This window comes from Passer domesticus, chromosome 9 (assembly GCF_036417665.1).
Source record: "Passer domesticus isolate bPasDom1 chromosome 9, bPasDom1.hap1, whole genome shotgun sequence".
Taxonomy (NCBI): Eukaryota; Metazoa; Chordata; class Aves; order Passeriformes; family Passeridae; genus Passer; species Passer domesticus.
In genome coordinates, this window is record NC_087482.1 from 14,773,852 (window position 1) to 14,791,817 (window position 17,966).

At 54.8% G+C, this 17,966-nt stretch overlaps 3 long non-coding RNA genes across 3 annotated transcripts; all 3 read right to left on the reverse strand.

Moving 5' to 3' along the window:
• Nucleotides 1-1,193: 1,193 nt before the first annotated feature.
• LOC135307202 (uncharacterized) lies at nucleotides 1,194-2,304 on the reverse strand. The gene is made up of 3 exons (XR_010367927.1): nucleotides 2,160-2,304; nucleotides 1,956-2,048; nucleotides 1,194-1,308 (listed from the first exon to the last, which is right to left on the reverse strand). It is a non-coding gene; the product is annotated as an uncharacterized LOC135307202 (long non-coding RNA).
• Nucleotides 2,305-14,518: 12,214 nt separating this feature from the next.
• On the reverse strand, nucleotides 14,519-15,714 carry LOC135307203 (uncharacterized). Its single transcript, XR_010367928.1, has 2 exons — nucleotides 15,567-15,714; nucleotides 14,519-15,426 (listed from the first exon to the last, which is right to left on the reverse strand). It is a non-coding gene; the product is annotated as an uncharacterized LOC135307203 (long non-coding RNA).
• Nucleotides 15,715-16,091: 377 nt separating this feature from the next.
• On the reverse strand, nucleotides 16,092-17,769 carry LOC135307204 (uncharacterized). Its single transcript, XR_010367929.1, has 3 exons — nucleotides 17,640-17,769; nucleotides 16,854-17,135; nucleotides 16,092-16,206 (listed from the first exon to the last, which is right to left on the reverse strand). It is a non-coding gene; the product is annotated as an uncharacterized LOC135307204 (long non-coding RNA).
• Nucleotides 17,770-17,966: the final 197 nt, after the last annotated feature.

The following is a 17,966-nucleotide window of genomic DNA, read 5'->3' on the forward strand; positions in this document are numbered from 1 at the left end:
AACGCTATCATTAAAACAATCACTATCCTCTAATATTAACTATCACTATCATTAAAACAACCACCACCCTCTAATATCAAGTGTCCCTATCACTATCACTAAAAGAATCACTACCACTATCACTATTTATGGCTATCACTATCACTAACCATCTATCACTATCACTAATCTTCATCCTCTAACAGATAGTAGTCCTGCAGGTATTGGTAGGAGGGCCAAGAGGATGCTGTGGGCTGAGGTGACTCCAGGGAAATCCAGTGGTCCCGTGAAGAGGTGTTGTCAGCCAGAGCACAGAAGGAGCAGGTGGGCAGAGGTGACGGGTCTGCGCTCATGTTCTTGTGCAGCTGGGCGAGCTCTGCTGCAAAGAGCTCAGGAAACAGGCGGCAGCTGTCCCTGAACCCGTTGCCTTGGGCTCTCTCGCTGCTTCCCGCTCCTTCTCCTGACTCTGCTTCACCTCTAGGCTGACCACAGCTTTCCCAGGAAGAGTCCCAGTCCTGTCCTGTTGCCTCTTTGTCCTCCTGGCTCCTCCTGTAGAAACAGATTTCCAAGAAGACTCCTCACAGATAGGAATTTGGAGCACAGTTTCCTCAGAGCCCTGCTAGGAGCCGCCTGGGCGCTCCTGCATGCTGCAAAGACTTCCTTGCCAATGGCAGCAATTAATAACTCACCTGTCTCTCTTCAGCAGCTGATGCATGACTAGATAGCCAGACACTGCCCCAAGCAGAAGCAAAGCTGAGGCTGCTACTGTCCCTACTAGGATGTAGTACTTGCTCGGGTCACAGTGTCCAGCAGTCTGGGCTTTTTGCCCACCGGATGACCCTGGCAGGAGAAGAGACAATGCAAGAGTCAGCGTTTGTGCTCTGCACTAGGCATAACCCCACAGTGTGCTTCAGCTGCCCAAGGACTGGCACTGCTAGTGGATCAGAACTGACATCTGATGTTGTCTTCAGAGATGGCTTCCTCTGGCTCTGGTGTCTTAGCATCAGGGACCAAGAGGGATCCCATCAAGCTCTCATGCACAAGAGCCCAGTGTGTGCCAGGGAGCAGCACTGCCCCATCTACTCCTCCGGGCTGCAGGCCCGGGCTGCGTGCTGGGCACCTGCAATTCACCCATGGAGAGCACTGCAGGGATACAGCAGAAATGCTGCTCTTTGCCCAAGACAGCATCTAGCAAGCACTCACCTGAATATTCCTCAGGCTCAGCAAGTGTCCTGGTGTCCTCTGTTGGTTCTCTTTTTTCATGTGAGCCTGGCACACTGTCACTTTCTTCCACAGCTAAGGTCTCCGGCACAGTCTCAGAATCTGTCTCTTCAGAAAAACAAAACATTGCACACATTAACCAGAAGCCACTGCCCCTCAGCACAAGCACGGTACCATGGCCTGGGCATTCCGGCAAGCGGCGCTGACGAGGCCGCTGTCCCCCCCAAGACAGGAGGAATCGACAGCTGGATTTTCTGCAGTGCAACAAGAAGTGCAGACCCAAACCAGCCAAGACTTAACCAAATGACCCACAGAAGGAGTACCTTCAGGTTCCCCCTCACCCTTGGACTCCAGCTTCAACCCGTCCCTGAGCCTGAGCTCTGCAAGGGGCAGCCAAGGCTTGCTCTGATGTCATTGCTGCCTCCATGCTGTGCTGAGCGTGTGGCGAACCCAAATTCAGCACTGGCCTTTGCCCAACATCTGGATGCCAATGTCTGCACAGAGCAGCCCTGGCCAGGAATGCTGCAACTGCAGCAGCAGCTGGAGAAGCCCCTGGCAGTCATCTGGAAGAACAGCTGCGAGCGGAGGCTGTGCTGGACCATCTCTAGGGCTCCCTGCAGGAGCTGTGAAATGGAGTGGGCCTGCAGCAGGACTCTGACTGAGTGCTTCTGCCTGTCCAGGATACAGCACATGCCTACAGGAAGCAAAAGCTCAGCTTCCCGGCTGCCAGGGTTAACAGAGTGGGATATACTAACCAGATGGGGCTTCATGCAAGGCTGCCAGGAGCTCCTCTGGAACATCCGGCAATCCTTCAGGGAACTCTTCAGGAACCTTGTCATCCTTCATCCCTATTGTTAGATTTACAAAAGCACGTTAACCTATGACGGTATTTTTCTCGTGAATAAAACAGGGAAAAGGGGCGCTCCTTTTTGTGAAGGCAGGACAGACTGACTACTCACGCTTGAGGTACCAGCTCGGAGTCAGCACGGTATCTGCCCCTCGCTCAGGGGCTGAAAGAGCACTCTCTGTGTCCACAACTACAACCAAACACCCACAAGAAGTTACCATCACGTGCACTGCCCTCATGGGCACACCTCAAGGCCTGGATGTGGAAGGCACTGCTAGGGCACGCTCAAGCAGGTCTGCATCCTCACAGCTGCAGGGGGGTCTGGCTGCCCTTGGGACACTGAGCTGGCAGCTCCCACATGAAGGGAAAAGCCGTGGCGTGCCCACACGATCTGTGTGCGGGTCAGCCCTGGAGCCGGGCCAGAAGGCTGGACACCCAGAGCGGAGGGACGGACAGCCACTGCTGAGTGATGGAGAACTGGTGCTGAGCTTCCGGGCCTGGCCCGACCCTCCCCACATCCTTGCTCCTTAGGAAGCTCTCTCCATGCTGCACCCTAAAGCAGCTGCAGCCCCTCACACCTCCCCTGGAGCCTCTGCCCCTCTGCCTGCCCCGTGCTGCCTTCCTGGCTCAGCCATCCCTGCTCCCGGCCCCGCTGCTGCCAGCCAGGGCTGTGTGCTGGCCCCTGCCTGCCTACCTGCTCCCTGCCCAGCTGCTGGAGCACTCTGGCCATTCTGGGCTGGCAGGGCCACGAGAAAGAGCAGCAGGAGGCAGCGGCTCAGGACCATGATCCCCCCTGCTAGCAACACTCTGCTGCTGCTGCTGCTGCTGCTGCTGCTGCTGCTGCTGCTGCTGCAGTGTTGCCCAGAGCGAGCACTGAAGAGCACAGTGGGGCTCTGGAACCTGACATCAAACAGAGCTCTGTGACCTCAGAACAAAGTGATGGCTGTGAAGGCCCCAATGTACGCCCACGTTGCCTGTGAATTCCTGCACCTCCCCTCTACTGAATTTCCTTATTCTGCACAGGAATGGAAGGAGCCAAATGGAGAAGGGCTGGAGTATTTTGGAGGCAGCATTGTGCATGGGAATGCAGAGGCACTCATGTCTTATTCCTCAGAAATTCCCTAGAAGAAGACCTGGATGAAGGCTGCTCTAAAAAGCCCAAATTCAAGAGTGTTTCTTTGGTAGTATTTTTGTCTGAAAGAATTGTGGCAAAAACCTGCTTTTCCCATGACTTCTGCTACACTTTCATGACCTTTGATGGCAGCACTGCTTCCATCCTCCACTGTCACCCAAACATGGCTGTGCAGTGCTGACGCATCTCCCCCGCCAGCCTGGTTTACTCCCTTTTCCACTTCCAATGCTACTTAAAGCTCTCTCAAGGAGCCCTGCTAACTCTGGAGCCAAGAGCCTTTTTCCCTTTCAGGCAGATGTAGCCCATGTGCCACCATCAGGCCTGCTGTCCTGTAGAGTAACCCACGGTCAAACTCCCACACTGTTGCTGGGAACACCAGGCTGCCGCCTATTCACCTCTAGAGCCTTCCTGGGTCTGGCTCACTACACGTGGGGGAAGAAAATACCACATGTGCCCCAGATCCCTCAAGCAGTCATCCAGAGCCCCTGAGCTCCCTCTGCCTTGTCCTCGGACACCATCAGGCACCGCCACGGGACACACACAAATGTCTTGGTTGCTGCAGATATCAGGTAACACTGCTGGCCTTTTAGCCGAGCAGCTCTTCTGGCAAATAAATATGCATGACTTATGTGTGCCAGGCAACCTACGCTCAGAAGCTCTTGGACAGCCTTCTAGAGCACCTTTGGTACACTTGTCCCTGAAGCACCACTTAAGCCCCAGGTGTTTCCAGCTGCAAGCAAAGAGGCACTGACAAATTTCCACCCCTCGGGTCTCTCTCCAAGGCTCGTAAGAGTCCTATGCAGCTGACAAGCTGCAGAAACTCGGCCCATGGCATCCTCTGGAATCAAGCACACATCACTGCCCACCGTGAAGGCCGCAGCCCATAATGAGCAGAGGGCCAGAGCAGACTGGAGGGTGTCTTGGTGACATCTCCTTCCTACGTAGGACCCAGGCAGGCTGCCCAGCTGCCTCGGCCTTGGCTCTGAGCGCCATCTCGGGCCCTCCATTCCTGCCCCAGGGGAGGCACCGATGAACACGGCCCTCCTTTTTTCCTTAAGGGGCCACACGCCCAGGCTCTCCGTTACCGCGCTCAGCGCCATTGTGCTGCTCGGCGGCCCGTCACCAGCTGCGGCACCAGTGTCCCCAGAGCTCCTGTGCTGCTGCTGAAGCTGCCCGCGGCGTGTGGCCCAGCGGGGCGGCAGCGCTGCCCGCAGCCCGCGGCCTCCTCGTCCCCTGCTGCCGCCATTGCGCACGGGGCCCTAAGGGGCGGGCACGGGGCTGCGGGGCTGTGCCGGCCCCGCTTGCCGGGCCTCAGCCCCAGCTGCTGCCGCTGGCTCGCAGCGACCACTGCAGCAGGAAAACACCTCGGGGTTTACTGGAGTGCATACAAAAACTGCCCCTGGGCTTCTCCTTGTGTGTTGCTCTAGCCAATTGCCAGTCCCTTGCTTGCCCGCTATAGCCCTGTTCTTTGCCACTCGCTCTCTATTTTGTTGTCCCTGCAAAGCTTCTTCAACAGTCTCCATCCCGCCCCAGCCCAGCGTTCGCTCTCTCCTGCTCCCTCCTGCTCATTCTGTGTCTCTTCCTCTGTCCCTGCTGCCCCTTCCCGCAGCTCCGGCCCCGTTCCCTGGCCCTCTTTTGCTCCCGTTGTCTCTCCGTTCTGCTTCCTGCCCCTGTCTCTTCGGTTTCTATTTCTCGGCTCCGCTCCCTGGGCCATGCTCGCTTCAGACTCCCAGGCGAACCGCCCCGGCAGCCGCTCTCTGCAGCCGGGACACGGCGGGGAGCTCTCCTGCGGCGGCACGACAGCGGCCAATGGGGCCCGGCACCGGCGCCTCGGCCCTCGCGCCAGAGCGGGGCCGCTCCGAGGCAGCGGCGGCAGCTGGAGCTGCGGCCCGGGAAGCGGGGCCGGCACAGCCCCACAGCCCCGGGCCCGCCCCTCCCGGCCCCAGTGGCAGAGAGCAGGGATGAGGTGGCAAACCAAGGCACTGGCCACTGGACAGAGCAACACACAAGGCAAATGCCAGGCACGCTTTTTGCCGGACCCCATTGAATCCAGAGCTCTTTTGCTGCTGCAGTGGCATGTCAGCTCCCTCAGAAGCAGCCGAGGCATTTCAGAAAGGGCACTGCAGGGCATGAGCGTCCATATGTCCCACAGCTCTCAGTTGTGCATCTGGAAGGCTGCAAGTGTGGGTGTCTATATGAGAAGAGTTTGTGAGGCTTGCTTCAAGGCTTGAGGCACAGCTCTCTTCTGAACAGAGCCTTGGGCTGCCCTCTCAGGAGGTGGCTATCTCAGAGCTGCTGCTATCTCAGAGAGGCCCATGAGAGACAGCGCAGAGGCGCAGCTGGAGCTGCTGTGGAGAGCAGAGGAGAGGAACAAGGGTGAGGAGCTCAGTGCTTCCTCTTCATCACTTCAAAGGGAAGAGCATTGTCTTGGGACAGTCTTTACCGCCCGAGCAAGAAGTAGAAGGACCCCCCCAAAAGCCCACTGTCCAGAGATGCCTTCAAGCATCTCTCGGGCAATTGCTGCCGGCAATATCCTCCCCACACACTGCAGGCAACAGTCAGCCTCAACAGCAGCTGTGCTGCATTCCTTGGACAGCAGCTTTGCTGCACTCACACCTCCAGCTTTGGCTGCAGATGGCCCAGCTGGAGCAGGCATGGGCAAAGGCCTGCAGGACCACCGTCAGTCGGACTCGTGAGCCCAGGACAGCAGTTCCCTGGCATGCTGGTTTCTTGCAGTGCCTCGCTTTCTTCATCTGAGACAGGCACTCCGTCACTTCTTTCCACCTGGAAGGCCTTCCTACATTCCATCACTTGAGAAATCCAGCAGGAAATACCCCCATCTATATTGCCTGAGTCTTAATCTCCCTGAACTAAAAGTTAAGTCAAGTCCAAAAACAGGAATAAATGAGCCTGCATATGCCACACTCGCTCAAGCAAAAGATCACATCAAAGTTTGTGGTAATCGGCGGAAGAAATGCGGCACTCAATAGGAGTGATCAGCAAATCTCAAAACTTTATTGGTAGGCACATACATTTATATTGGTGTTAATGAGGCCAATACATATTGCAAAAGGTGAGCTCATTATTGGTTAGTTACTTATCAGCTAACTACGCCTACCTTAGCATTCTTGTGGCTACTATGTTGCAGCTGTCCACATCTTTTCTTCATATTTCTAACTAACCATCCTCTCCCCCATCCTGATGTTGCACCAAGGGCTCAGTGCCCTTGCCAGGTTTGGACACTGTCCGCTGACTCCTATCCTCATCTCCTTCTTGCTTAACTAACGGTATTATATCAGTGTGACCTTTGTCAACTAGCTAGCTGTTCACAAAATCCTCCACAAAAGTTCTCTGTTCTATTCCAGCTCTGGGCTTTTTTCCCATACTGCGTGCGACAAGACTGTAATTTTTATTATAATTATAGTCGCTGTTATCCATCTAATTTTTAAGAAGGCTCCTGTGATTGATAGGACATTCCTTCCCCTCTCACACAGCCCGGCTCCAGCTTTCTGCTCCTTGATGCTCCTCTCTTGAAGCTCTTCGGGGAGGGACTGCCACGACCTAAGTCACCACCTCGGGTCTCTTGATGTGCTCACTGCTGGACAGCCATCCCTCTCAGAACATCTTTCCCTCTCTGCCCAGACCTTCCTGATTCAGGGCAGCATGCCAAATGAGCTCCCAGAGAAGTTTCTGCATGTCACTGCTAGCCAGCGTGTCCCCGTGCTGGTGCAGGAAAGCTTTGTGAACGGCCACTGCTGGGAAAGCAGGCTGAGGTGGCACAAGCAGCTCCTGCACTGCAGTGCAAGTTTCTCAGAGCTCCTGTCACAGCCCCAGCCCTGCTCCCAGCTCTGTGCATTCTACCCCAACAGAAACAGCCACACCAGGCAAGAACTTACTGCTTTTGGAAAAATATTTATTTATCAAGATCAAGAAAACAATAATTGTCTGCTAATACCAAGTATCACTATCACTAAATGTACCACTATCACAAAAACAATCACCATCCTCCAATATTAACTATCACTATCGCTAATACAATCATTGTCCTCTAATATCAAATAACGCTATCATTAAAACAATCACTATCCTCTAATATTAACTATCACTATCATTAAAACAACCACCACCCTCTAATATCAAGTATCCCTATCACTATCACTAAAAGAATCACTACCACTATCACTATTTATGACTATCACTATCACTAATACAATCACCCTCCTCTAATATCAAGTAACGCTATCATTGAAACAATCACTATCCCCTAATATTAACTAACGCTATCATTAAAACCATCACTATCCTCTAATATTAACTATCACTATCATTAAAACAACCTCCACCCTCTAATATCAAGTGTCCCTATCACTATCACTAAAAGAATCACTACCGCTATCACTATTTATGGCTATCACTATCACTAACCATCTATCACTATCACTAATCTTCATCCTCTAACAGATAGTAGTCCTGCAGGTATTGGTAGGAGGGCCAAGAGGATGCTGTGGGCTGAGGTGACTCCAGGGAAATCCAGTGGTCCCGTGAAGAGGTGTTGTCAGCCAGAGCACAGAAGGAGCAGGTGGGCAGAGGTGACGGGTCTGCGCTCATGTTCTTGTGCAGCTGGGCGAGCTCTGCTGCAAAGAGCTCAGGAAACAGGCGGCAGCTGTCCCTGAACCCGTTGCCTTGGGCTCTCTCGCTGCTTCCCGCTCCTTCTCCTGACTCTGCTTCACCTCTAGGCTGACCACAGCTTTCCCAGGAAGAGTCCCAGTCCTGTCCTGTTGCCTCTTTGTCCTCCTGGCTCCTCCTGTAGAAACAGATTTCCAAGAAGACTCCTCACAGATAGGAATTTGGAGCACAGTTTCCTCAGAGCCCTGCTAGGAGCCGCCTGGGCGCTCCTGCATGCTGCAAAGACTTCCTTGCCAATGGCAGCAATTAATAACTCACCTGTCTCTCTTCAGCAGCTGATGCATGACTAGATAGCCAGACACTGCCCCAAGCAGAAGCAAAGCTGAGGCTGCTACTGTCCCTACTAGGATGTAGTACTTGCTCGGGTCACAGTGTCCAGCAGTCTGGGCTTTTTGCCCACCGGATGACCCTGGCAGGAGAAGAGACAATGCAAGAGTCAGCGTTTGTGCTCTGCACTAGGCATAACCCCACAGTGTGCTTCAGCTGCCCAAGGACTGGCACTGCTAGTGGATCAGAACTGACATCTGATGTTGTCTTCAGAGATGGCTTCCTCTGGCTCTGGTGTCTTAGCATCAGGGACCAAGAGGGATCCCATCAAGCTCTCATGCACAAGAGCCCAGTGTGTGCCAGGGAGCAGCACTGCCCCATCTACTCCTCCGGGCTGCAGGCCCGGGCTGCGTGCTGGGCACCTGCAATTCACCCATGGAGAGCACTGCAGGGATACAGCAGAAATGCTGCTCTTTGCCCAAGACAGCATCTAGCAAGCACTCACCTGAATATTCCTCAGGCTCAGCAAGTGTCCTGGTGTCCTCTGTTGGTTCTCTTTTTTCATGTGAGCCTGGCACACTGTCACTTTCTTCCACAGCTAAGGTCTCCGGCACAGTCTCAGAATCTGTCTCTTCAGAAAAACAAAACATTGCACACATTAACCAGAAGCCACTGCCCCTCAGCACAAGCACGGTACCATGGCCTGGGCATTCCGGCAAGCGGCGCTGACGAGGCCGCTGTCCCCCCCAAGACAGGAGGAATCGACAGCTGGATTTTCTGCAGTGCAACAAGAAGTGCAGACCCAAACCAGCCAAGACTTAACCAAATGACCCACAGAAGGAGTACCTTCAGGTTCCCCCTCACCCTTGGACTCCAGCTTCAACCCGTCCCTGAGCCTGAGCTTTGCAAGGGGCAGCCAAGGCTTGCTCTGATGTCATTGCTGCCTCCATGCTGTGCTGAGCGTGTGGCGAACCCAAATTCAGCACTGGCCTTTGCCCAACATCTGGATGCCAATGTCTGCACAGAGCAGCCCTGGCCAGGAATGCTGCAACTGCAGCAGCAGCTGGAGAAGCCCCTGGCAGTCATCTGGAAGAACAGCTGCGAGCAGAGGCTGTGCTGGACCATCTCTAGGGCTCCCTGCAGGAGCTGTGAAATGGAGTGGGCCTGCAGCAGGACTCTGACTGAGTGCTTCTGCCTGTCCAGGATACAGCACATGCCTACAGGAAGCAAAAGCTCAGCTTCCCGGCTGCCAGGGTTAACAGAGTGGGATATACTAACCAGATGGGGCTTCATGCAAGGCTGCCAGGAGCTCCTCTGGAACATCCGGCAATCCTTCAGGGAACTCTTCAGGAACCTTGTCATCCTTCATCCCTATTGTTAGATTTACAAAAGCACGTTAACCTATGACGGTATTTTTCTCGTGAATAAAACAGGGAAAAGGGGCGCTCCTTTTTGTGAAGGCAGGACAGACTGACTACTCACGCTTGAGGTACCAGCTTGGAGTCAGCACGGTATCTGCCCCTCGCTCAGGGCCTGAAAGAGCACTCTCTGTGTCCACAACTACAACCAAACACCCACAAGAAGTTACCATCACGTGCACTGCCCTCATGGGCACACCTCAAGGCCTGGATGTGGAAGGCACTGATAGGGCACGCTCAAGCAGGTCTGCATCCTCACAGCTGCAGGGGGGTCTGGCTGCCCTTGGGACACTGAGCTGGCAGCTCCCACATGAAGGGAAAAGCCGTGGCGTGCCCACATGATCTGTGTGCGGGTCAGCCCTGGAGCCGGGCCAGAAGGCTGGACACCCAGAGCGGAGGGACGGACAGCCACTGCTGAGTGATGGAGAACTGGTGCTGAGCTTCCGGGCCTGACCCGACCCTCCCCACATCCTTGCTCCTTAGGAAGCTCTCTCCATGCTGCACCCTAAAGCAGCTGCAGCCCCTCACACCTCCCCTGGAGCCTCTGCCCCTCTGCCTGCCCCGTGCTGCCTTCCTGGCTCAGCCATCCCTGCTCCCGGCCCCGCTGCTGCCAGCCAGGGCTGTGTGCTGGCCCCTGCCTGCCTACCTGCTCCCTGCCCAGCTGCTGGAGCACTCTGGCCATTCTGGGCTGGCAGGGCCACGAGAAAGAGCAGCAGGAGGTAGCGGCTCAGGACCATGATCCCCCCTGCTAGCAACACTCTGCTGCTGCTGCTGCTGCTGCTGCTGCTGCTGCAGTGTTGCCCAGAGCGAGCACTGAAGAGCACAGTGGGGCTCTGGAACCTGACATCAAACAGAGCTCTGTGACCTCAGAACAAAGTGATGGCTGTGAAGGCCCCAATGTACGCCCACGTTGCCTGTGAATTCCTGCACCTCCCCTCTACTGAATTTCCTTCTTCTGCACAGGAATGGAAGGAGCCAAATGGAGAAGGGCTGGAGTATTTTGGAGGCAGCATTGTGCATGGGAATGCAGAGGCACTCATGTCTTATTCCTCAGAAATTCCCTAGAAGAAGACCTGGATGAAGGCTGCTCTAAAAAGCCCAAATTCAAGAGTGTTTCTTTGGTAGTATTTTTGTCTGAAAGAATTGTGGCAAAAACCTGCTTTTCCCATGACTTCTGCTACACTTTCATGACCTTTGATGGCAGCACTGCTTCCATCCTCCACTGTCACCCAAACATGGCTGTGCAGTGCTGACGCATCTCCCCCGCCAGCCTGGTTTACTCCTTTTTCCACTTCCAATGCTACTTAAAGCTCTCTCAAGGAGCCCTGCTAACTCTGGAGCCAAGAGCCTTTTTCCCTTTCAGGCAGATGTAGCCCATGTGCCACCATCAGGCCTGCTGTCCTGTAGAGTAACCCACGGTCAAACTCCCACACTGTTGCTGGGAACACCAGGCTGCCGCCTATTCACCTCTAGAGCCTTCCTGGGTCTGGCTCACTGCACGTGGCGGAAGTAAATACCACATGTGCCCCAGATCCCTCAAGCAGTCATCCAGAGCCCCTGAGCTCCCTCTGCCTTGTCCTCGGACACCATCAGGCACCGCCACGGGACACACACAAATGTCTTGGTTGCTGCAGATATCAGGTAACACTGCTGGCCTTTTAGCCAAGCAGCTCTTCTGGCAAATAAATATGCATGACTTATGTGTGCCAGGCAACCTACGCTCAGAAGCTCTTGGACAGCCTTCTAGAGCACCTTTGGTACACTTGTCCCTGAAGCACCACTTAAGCCCCAGGTGTTTCCAGCTGCAAGCAAAGAGGCACTGACAGATTTCCACCCCTCGGGTCTCTCTCCAAGGCTCGTAAGAGTCCTATGCAGCTGACAAGCTGCAGAAACTCGGCCCATGGCATCCTCTGGAATCAAGCACACATCACTGCCCACCGTGAAGGCCGCAGCCCATAATGAGCAGAGGGCCAGAGCAGACTGGAGGGTGTCTTGGTGACATCTCCTTCCTACGTAGGACCCAGGCAGGCTGCCCAGCTGCCTCGGCCTTGGCTCTGAGCGCCATCTCGGGCCCTCCATTCCTGCCCCAGGGGAGGCACCGATGAACACGGCCCTCCTTTTTTCCTTAAGGGGCCACATGCCCAGGCTCTCCGTTACCGCGCTCAGCGCCATTGTGCTGCTCGGCGGCCCGTCACCAGCTGCGGCACCAGTGTCCCCAGAGCTCCTGTGCTGCTGCTGAAGCCGCCCGCGGCGTGTGGCCCGGCGGGGCGGCAGCGCTGCCCGCAGCCCGCGGCCTCCTCGTCCCCTGCTGCCGCCATTGCGCACGGGGCCCTGAGGGGCGGGCACGGGGCTGCGGGGCTGTGCCGGCCCCGCTTGCCGGGCCTCAGCCCCAGCTGCTGCCGCTGGCTCGCAGCGACCACTGCAGCAGGAAAACACCTCGGGGTTTACTGGAGTGCATACAAAAACTGCCCCTGGGCTTCTCCTTGTGTGTTGCTCTAGCCAATTGCCAGTCCCTTGCTTGCCCGCTATAGCCCTGTTCTTTGCCACTCGCTCTCTATTTTGTTGTCCCTGCAAAGCTTCTTCAACAGTCTCCATCCCGCCCCAGCCCAGCGTTCGCTCTCTCCTGCTCCCTCCTGCTCATTCTGTGTCTCTTCCTCTGTCCCTGCTGCCCCTTCCCGCAGCTCCGGCCCCGTTCCCTGGCCCTCTTTTGCTCCCGTTGTCTCTCCGTTCTGCTTCCTGCCCCTGTCTCTTCGGTTTCTATTTCTCGGCTCCGCTCCCTGGGCCATGCTCGCTTCAGACTCCCAGGCGAACCGCCCCGGCAGCCGCTCTCTGCAGCCGGGACACGGCGGGGAGCTCTCCTGCGGCGGCACGACAGCGGCCAATGGGGCCCGGCACCGGCGCCTCGGCCCTCGCGCCAGAGCGGGGCCGCTCCGAGGCAGCGGCGGCAGCTGGAGCTGCGGCCCGGGAAGCGGGGCCGGCACAGCCCCACAGCCCCGGGCCCGCCCCTCCCGGCCCCAGTGGCAGAGAGCAGGGATGAGGTGGCAAACCAAGGCACTGGCCACTGGACAGAGCAACACACAAGGCAAATGCCAGGCACGCTTTTTGCCGGACCCCATTGAATCCAGAGCTCTTTTGCTGCTGCAGTGGCATGTCAGCTCCCTCAGAAGCAGCCGAGGCATTTCAGAAAGGGCACTGCAGGGCATGAGCGTCCATATGTCCCACAGCTCTCAGTTGTGCATCTGGAAGGCTGCAAGTGTGGGTGTCTATATGAGAAGAGTTTGTGAGGCTTGCTTCAAGGCTTGAGGCACAGCTCTCTTCTGAACAGAGCCTTGGGCTGCCCTCTCAGGAGGTGGCTATCTCAGAGCTGCTGCTATCTCAGAGAGGCCCATGAGAGACAGCGCAGAGGCGCAGCTGGAGCTGCTGTGGAGAGCAGAGGAGAGGAACAAGGGTGAGGAGCTCAGTGCTTCCTCTTCATCACTTCAAAGGGAAGAGCATTGTCTTGGGACAGTCTTTACCGCCCGAGCAAGAAGTAGAAGGACCCCCCCAAAAGCCCACTGTCCAGAGATGCCTTCAAGCATCTCTCGGGCAATTGCTGCCGGCAATATCCTCCCCACACACTGCAGGCAACAGTCAGCCTCAACAGCAGCTGTGCTGCATTCCTTGGACAGCAGCTTTGCTGCACTCACACCTCCAGCTTTGGCTGCAGATGGCCCAGCTGGAGCAGGCATGGGCAAAGGCCTGCAGGACCACCGTCAGTCGGACTCGTGAGCCCAGGACAGCAGTTCCCTGGCATGCTGGTTTCTTGCAGTGCCTCGCTTTCTTCATCTGAGACAGGCACTCCGTCACTTCTTTCCACCTGGAAGGCCTTCCTACATTCCATCACTTGAGAAATCCAGCAGGAAATACCCCCATCTATATTGCCTGAGTCTTAATCTCCCTGAACTAAAAGTTAAGTCAAGTCCAAAAACAGGAATAAATGAGCCTGCATATGCCACACTCGCTCAAGCAAAAGATCACATCAAAGTTTGTGGTAATCGGCGGAAGAAATGCGGCACTCAATAGGAGTGATCAGCAAATCTCAAAACTTTATTGGTAGGCACATACATTTATATTGGTGTTAATGAGGCCAATACATATTGCAAAAGGTGAGCTCATTATTGGTTAGTTACTTATCAGCTAACTACGCCTACCTTAGCATTCTTGTGGCTACTATGTTGCAGCTGTCCACATCTTTTCTTCATATTTCTAACTAACCATCCTCTCCCCCATCCTGATGTTGCACCAAGGGCTCAGTGCCCTTGCCAGGTTTGGACACTGTCCGCTGACTCCTATCCTCATCTCCTTCTTGCTTAACTAACGGTATTATATCAGTGTGACCTTTGTCAACTAGCTAGCTGTTCACAAAATCCTCCACAAAAGTTCTCTGTTCTATTCCAGCTCTGGGCTTTTTTCCCATACTGCGTGCGACAAGACTGTAATTTTTATTATAATTATAGTCGCTGTTATCCATCTAATTTTTAAGAAGGCTCCTGTGATTGATAGGACATTCCTTCCCCTCTCACACAGCCCGGCTCCAGCTTTCTGCTCCTTGATGCTCCTCTCTTGAAGCTCTTCGGGGAGGGACTGCCACGACCTAAGTCACCACCTCGGGTCTCTTGATGTGCTCACTGCTGGACAGCCATCCCTCTCAGAACATCTTTCCCTCTCTGCCCAGACCTTCCTGATTCAGGGCAGCATGCCAAATGAGCTCCCAGAGAAGTTTCTGCATGTCACTGCTAGCCAGCGTGTCCCCGTGCTGGTGCAGGAAAGCTTTGTGAACGGCCACTGCTGGGAAAGCAGGCTGAGGTGGCACAAGCAGCTCCTGCACTGCAGTGCAAGTTTCTCAGAGCTCCTGTCACAGCCCCAGCCCTGCTCCCAGCTCTGTGCATTCTACCCCAACAGAAACAGCCACACCAGGCAAGAACTTACTGCTTTTGGAAAAATATTTATTTATCAAGATCAAGAAAACAATAATTGTCTGCTAATACCAAGTATCACTATCACTAAATGTACCACTATCACAAAAACAATCACCATCCTCCAATATTAACTATCACTATCGCTAATACAATCATTGTCCTCTAATATCAAATAACGCTATCATTAAAACAATCACTATCCTCTAATATTAACTATCACTATCATTAAAACAACCACCACCCTCTAATATCAAGTATCCCTATCACTATCACTAAAAGAATCACTACCACTATCACTATTTATGACTATCACTATCACTAATACAATCACCCTCCTCTAATATCAAGTAACGCTATCATTGAAACAATCACTATCCCCTAATATTAACTAACGCTATCATTAAAACCATCACTATCCTCTAATATTAACTATCACTATCATTAAAACAACCACCACCCTCTAATATCAAGTGTCCCTATCACTATCACTAAAAGAATCACTACCGCTATCACTATTTATGGCTATCACTATCACTAACCATCTATCACTATCACTAATCTTCATCCTCTAACAGATAGTAGTCCTGCAGGTATTGGTAGGAGGGCCAAGAGGATGCTGTGGGCTGAGGTGACTCCAGGGAAATCCAGTGGTCCCGTGAAGAGGTGTTGTCAGCCAGAGCACAGAAGGAGCAGGTGGGCAGAGGTGACGGGTCTGCGCTCATGTTCTTGTGCAGCTGGGCGAGCTCTGCTGCAAAGAGCTCAGGAAACAGGCGGCAGCTGTCCCTGAACCCGTTGCCTTGGGCTCTCTCGCTGCTTCCCGCTCCTTCTCCTGACTCTGCTTCACCTCTAGGCTGACCACAGCTTTCCCAGGAAGAGTCCCAGTCCTGTCCTGTTGCCTCTTTGTCCTCCTGGCTCCTCCTGTAGAAACAGATTTCCAAGAAGACTCCTCACAGATAGGAATTTGGAGCACAGTTTCCTCAGAGCCCTGCTAGGAGCCGCCTGGGCGCTCCTGCATGCTGCAAAGACTTCCTTGCCAATGGCAGCAATTAATAACTCACCTGTCTCTCTTCAGCAGCTGATGCATGACTAGATAGCCAGACACTGCCCCAAGCAGAAGCAAAGCTGAGGCTGCTACTGTCCCTACTAGGATGTAGTACTTGCTCGGGTCACAGTGTCCAGCAGTCTGGGCTTTTTGCCCACCGGATGACCCTGGCAGGAGAAGAGACAATGCAAGAGTCAGCGTTTGTGCTCTGCACTAGGCATAACCCCACAGTGTGCTTCAGCTGCCCAAGGACTGGCACTGCTAGTGGATCAGAACTGACATCTGATGTTGTCTTCAGAGATGGCTTCCTCTGGCTCTGGTGTCTTAGCATCAGGGACCAAGAGGGATCCCATCAAGCTCTCATGCACAAGAGCCCAGTGTGTGCCAGGGAGCAGCACTGCCCCATCTACTCCTCCGGGCTGCAGGCCCGGGCTGCGTGCTGGGCACCTGCAATTCACCCATGGAGAGCACTGCAGGGATACAGCAGAAATGCTGCTCTTTGCCCAAGACAGCATCTAGCAAGCACTCACCTGAATATTCCTCAGGCTCAGCAAGTGTCCTGGTGTCCTCTGTTGGTTCTCTTTTTTCATGTGAGCCTGGCACACTGTCACTTTCTTCCACAGCTAAGGTCTCCGGCACAGTCTCAGAATCTGTCTCTTCAGAAAAACAAAACATTGCACACATTAACCAGAAGCCACTGCCCCTCAGCACAAGCACGGTACCATGGCCTGGGCATTCCGGCAAGCGGCGCTGACGAGGCCGCTGTCCCCCCCAAGACAGGAGGAATCGACAGCTGGATTTTCTGCAGTGCAACAAGAAGTGCAGACCCAAACCAGCCAAGACTTAACCAAATGACCCACAGAAGGAGTACCTTCAGGTTCCCCCTCACCCTTGGACTCCAGCTTCAACCCGTCCCTGAGCCTGAGCTTTGCAAGGGGCAGCCAAGGCTTGCTCTGATGTCATTGCTGCCTCCATGCTGTGCTGAGCGTGTGGCGAACCCAAATTCAGCACTGGCCTTTGCCCAACATCTGGATGCCAATGTCTGCACAGAGCAGCCCTGGCCAGGAATGCTGCAACTGCAGCAGCAGCTGGAGAAGCCCCTGGCAGTCATCTGGAAGAACAGCTGCGAGCGGAGGCTGTGCTGGACCATCTCTAGGGCTCCCTGCAGGAGCTGTGAAATGGAGTGGGCCTGCAGCAGGACTCTGACTGAGTGCTTCTGCCTGTCCAGGATACAGCACATGCCTACAGGAAGCAAAAGCTCAGCTTCCCGGCTGCCAGGGTTAACAGAGTGGGATATACTAACCAGATGGGGCTTCATGCAAGGCTGCCAGGAGCTCCTCTGGAACATCCGGCAATCCTTCAGGGAACTCTTCAGGAACCTTGTCATCCTTCATCCCTATTGTTAGATTTACAAAAGCACGTTAACCTATGACGGTATTTTTCTCGTGAATAAAACAGGGAAAAGGGGCGCTCCTTTTTGTGAAGGCAGGACAGACTGACTACTCACGCTTGAGGTACCAGCTTGGAGTCAGCACGGTATCTGCCCCTCGCTCAGGGCCTGAAAGAGCACTCTCTGTGTCCACAACTACAACCAAACACCCACAAGAAGTTACCATCACGTGCACTGCCCTCATGGGCACACCTCAAGGCCTGGATGTGGAAGGCACTGATAGGGCACGCTCAAGCAGGTCTGCATCCTCACAGCTGCAGGGGGGTCTGGCTGCCCTTGGGACACTGAGCTGGCAGCTCCCACATGAAGGGAAAAGCCGTGGCGTGCCCACATGATCTGTGTGCGGGTCAGCCCTGGAGCCGGGCCAGAAGGCTGGACACCCAGAGCGGAGGGACGGACAGCCACTGCTGAGTGATGGAGAACTGGTGCTGAGCTTCCGGGCCTGACCCGACCCTCCCCACATCCTTGCTCCTTAGGAAGCTCTCTCCATGCTGCACCCTAAAGCAGCTGCAGCCCCTCACACCTCCCCTGGAGCCTCTGCCCCTCTGCCTGCCCCGTGCTGCCTTCCTGGCTCAGCCATCCCTGCTCCCGGCCCTGCTGCTGCCAGCCAGGGCTGTGTGCTGGCCCCTGCCTGCCTACCTGCTCCCTGCCCAGCTGCTGGAGCACTCTGGGCATTCTGGGCTGGCAGGGCCACGAGAAAGAGCAGCAGGAGGTAGCGGCTCAGGACCATGATCCCCCCTGCTAGCAACACTCTGCTGCTGCTGCTGCTGCTGCTGCTGCTGCTGCTGCTGCTGCTGCTGCTGCTGCTGCTGCTGCAGTGTTGCCCAGAGCGAGCACTGAAGAGCACAGTGGGGCTCTGGAACCTGACATCAAACAGAGCTCTGTGACCTCAGAACAAAGTGATGGCTGTGAAGGCCCCAATGTACGCCCACGTTGCCTGTGAATTCCTGCACCTCCCCTCTACTG